This window comes from Eptatretus burgeri, chromosome 4 (assembly GCF_056783735.1).
Source record: "Eptatretus burgeri isolate ZD-2024b chromosome 4, Ebu_testis_v1, whole genome shotgun sequence".
In the NCBI taxonomy this organism is placed as follows: domain Eukaryota; kingdom Metazoa; phylum Chordata; class Myxini; order Myxiniformes; family Myxinidae; genus Eptatretus; species Eptatretus burgeri.
The window spans coordinates 16,338,252-16,342,455 of NC_140964.1; the positions used below are offsets into that span (position 1 = coordinate 16,338,252).

The window sequence follows — 4,204 nt, forward strand, 5'->3', positions numbered from 1 at the left end:
ATCGATAATTATATATAATTAAAAGAAAAAAAACATTTCTGACATAATTATATGTGGGTGTTTGGAGAGCTGAGATGTATGCACAAGTCGTTTGAGCCATTAAACCTGGGTTTGAATCCTGACCCAGCTATAAACTGTTATGGCATCCATGTGTGTGCTGTCCCTCGGATGGACATTAAACTGGGTATCCTGTCTGCCAGTATTAGTTGGTGGACATTAAAGTGTCCTTCACGATGAATAAGCAAGTTATTGCCGGCATCCTGAACAAATTACAAATTATTGCCACCTTCGGTCGTGCTCTACGACCAGAGTGGTGATCTGTTCAGGATTGGTCCGAGTCGTGAAACGTTTCTCGACTAGTCATGCTTATGAACACCGCAACACTCAGTCAAAAAATATATATATATTATGATGTTGTTGTTGTTGTTGTTGGTGGTGGTGGTGGTGGTCTTTCGGCTGCTCCCGTTAGGAGTCGCCACAGCGGATCATCCGTTATGATCCGCATACTGATTTGGCACAGGTTTTACGCCAGATGCCCTTTCTGACGCAACGCAACCCTGGTCGCCTCTTACGACACAGGGATATGGATTGGGTTTTGCATGATTCCGGGCTGCCCTACACCCTCTCATAGCACGGCCCAGTGCAGAGCTCCCGTCCTCAAGCGATCCTCCAACCCAAGCCTCCGAGTAGCCAGATTACAGGCGCACGCCACTACGCCCGGCTATATATATATATATATATATATATATATATATATATATATATATATATATATATATATATATATATATATATATATATATATATATATATATATATATATATATATATATATATATATATATATATATATGTACATATACATAGTCTCCATTATTAGTCCCATACCGGTTTCACCGGAGGGGACTATAGGTTTGCTCTCCATCTGTCTGTCCGTCTATCCCACCTGTGGTTTTTCAGACTTTTTCCCCACATCCTTTAACATAGTTAACTGAAAACTTGGTACATTCATATTGTTACTGCTGTGGAAATTCGCATTACACCATAAAGGGCCCTCAGGTGAGATATCTTCAGAGGTACATGTGGAGTTAGCCCAAACCCGTTGTATAGAGGGAATTTATGTGATTCATCCGGGCTGCGACGTTTTGAGTTAGCCATTTTTTCTTTTCGGTCGTTATTTTGAACCAACCACGTCTCAACCGCCATCACACAACAACCACTTTAACCACCACGCCTGCCATCATCACCAACTACAACCACGCTCCAACCCGCAGACAACAACCACAACGCCAACCCTCACCACAGAAGACCCTCCACCACCTTCGCCTTTACCTTCACAAATTCATCCCACATCATCGCTTCTACGGCCATTCCCGCACCACCTGTGAACACTGAACGTCGGGCTGTCTCGGGCCCGTTCGGCGATTGGTGCCGAACGCACTGAGCCGTGAGCGCGAATGGCGGCCTTTCCGAGGGGAAAATTCGGATCAGAAAGGCTTCACGCCCACTTCTCCTCCGTCCAATTGGCGAGCGTGGGGCGGCTTGGCCCCGCCTCCAAGTGTGTGTATGTGAAGTCTGTATATGCAAATTTTAGGATCAGGAGAGGTTCACGCCCATTTTTGCCCGACCAATGGCTGACCGGGGGGGGGGCGGCGTGGCCCCACCTCCAATCGCGTTCTGATCCTAAAATTTGCATATTGGCTGCTCCTGCCGCCTATAAAAAGGCGAGCGCAAGGCGAGTCGAGAGAGTTGGGTTTTGGAGTTGCTTGGAGAGTGTCATCGAGAGGTTGCTCTTGGGGACAAGGAGCGTTGCGTTGGCGGAGTTGAGTGCGTGCGTGGAACTGCAAGCAAGGGAGCTCGGGTCCAAGGCAAGAAGGACGGTGGTCGGCGATGAGGTTGCGGTGTGGGGGATCGCTCGTCTCGTCGTGGGATCCAAGCCAGCCAGCCACTCCCCTCCCCCAGGGCATCAACAATTCCCCCTTTCCCCTGCACCCGTTCCCACCCCACCCCAAACGTGGTGCCAACGAAACCCGCCAAGGGGCACGGAGTCGGGGCACAGCGGCACGGCCACATTTGCGGCTCGCCCGCCAACGCGTCACGAGGACGCGGGTAAGACCTCCCCGGTCTCACGGACCTGGCCGCTCCTCCAGGTCACGCGCACATTTGGCCTACGGGCCTGTCTGCCTCCTTGTCTGTGAGGGTGGCTTCTTTCCTTTGCTTTTGTGTAAACGTGTGTTGACGCCGTCTGTGAAGTAAAATGGTAGAAGTGTTGCCGTGTGTGCGCGTAGTCGGTTTTAACTCTTACATTTGCTTTATGTGCATTTTGTTTCTGTATGGCTGTATATACGTGCTTTCCGTGTGCTGGGAAATAAAATGCTTGCTTGTTGAACTGTGCCCGTTTCGCTTTGTCTTTTCTCTATTGACTCTCCATCCTGCTTCACGTAAGGGGTTCGTAGTGGGTGCAACATCCCAGTAATTAATCTGAACCGTCCAGGTCGATGATAACACCGCTCGGTTATCCCGATAGTATGGAACGGGCCGCCCAAGCGGCTCGTGTCCGGAGTCGACCTGCGGCGAGGTACGATCGCCCGGTTTACCATCCGCGTGGGTACTTAGGTAGGTCGAGTTTGGCGAACAACCCATCCTACGCAGGTGGCCGATTGGCACGACTGTGGTGAGGTCGAAAGGCCCACCCGTGACTAGCTCCTGGCGATGGTCCGAGAGGGTCACGACAGAATTGTCCGTCCGGTGGGCGACGTGCCGCGATTCGAGTTACGTGGCCGTCCGCATGCCGGCGGGCGTGAATTCGCAACAATATGTTACGATAAGTTGCAGAACAAGTTCTAGTTTCAGGGCATTTCATTAATTTTTCACAGAGTTATGCCCTTTTTGGACTTCGAAAATACCACATCGGTAGGGGACATGTATTGCAAAGCAATTCTCACTCTTGTTTTCTACTTATACACCATAGTGGCAGAACAATTTGTATTTCTTGCACAATTGCATCTCAAGAACATTTTGACTGCCCCAAGTACACACAAAATTTACTGTTTTTTCATCCCTTTTATGAACGAAATGTATTGAACACATCTCAACAAAGAATCATCAACAGGGGAATGTGCCCGTGGTAAAGAATTGCTGGGGATAATGGAACATTTTCCAATTATCTTTAATTTTACAAACTTGTACAGGAACTGCACAACGAACCAGATGAGTGACCGGGAGTCAAATTTGAGATATTGAGCCATCAGTTATGTCAAAGTGGTTTTGATTTCATATTCAGTGGATTTAAGGATTATTTATCCAAACACTTCTCTTTAATCACTTGAAATAAAATAACAATCTGCAAGTCGTAGTATGTGTTAGTATACCTCAATTTTGTAGTCCAGGTCGATATTATTTGAGATGCTTTTACTCCCTTTTGGCACCATGCTACATGGGACATAATCAGTGGGAGGGGGAGGGGTTATCATTGGATTATTTTTTGTGTTATCAGAGGAATTGTTGACCCACAATGCTTGGAACCCGAGTTCATATCCCCTACACCATATCAATATCCCATGGGAATGTCGTTGTAACTCACTTACAATCTGGTACACTTATGTCTTATAATTCCTGAGTGCAAGATGTGATTTATGTACAATACAAGCTCCACTATGAATGAGTTTGAGATCAGAATAGAAAGGGTTATTGCGTTAACACAAACAGTAAAAAAAAAAAACGAGTTACAAGGACGATTGGACTTTTGTTATCAGCTTGATCCAAGGACGAAAATATTTTTTCATTCATGTATTTTTTTTGTGTGTATGTGTGTGCCATTCCCAAGTGTGCGGCAGTACTCTGGATTGCTGTGATATTGATTGATGTTATTAGCTCGCCTGTTCGAAGAACAGAGAGCTGTAGCGATACCCCCGGCGTGAGCGTCAGCGTCAGCGTCAGCGTGAAAATGTTAAAGTTTTTGGTGCAAGTTATTTCCTTTCAAATGTTTTTATGTACCACACTATTTTTTTACTGATTACAATATACAAATACATATATTGCTTTAAAATTATTTGGATCAGACTTCACTGCAATGCTTTATAAAAAATGTTATTAGACTAGTTTTTCATTGTACAATAGTACATGGGACATTGTAAAAGGTCTTGAACGAGAAACTCACAATAGCTCTCGAAATGCTGCTCAATAACAATTAAATATTTCAATG

At 45.8% G+C, this 4,204-nt stretch overlaps 1 pseudogene; it reads right to left on the reverse strand.

The window, feature by feature from the left end:
* Positions 1–582: 582 nt before the first annotated feature.
* On the reverse strand, positions 583–722 carry LOC147027540 (signal recognition particle RNA; annotated as a pseudogene).
* Between the last annotated feature and the right edge of the window lie 3,482 nt (positions 723–4,204).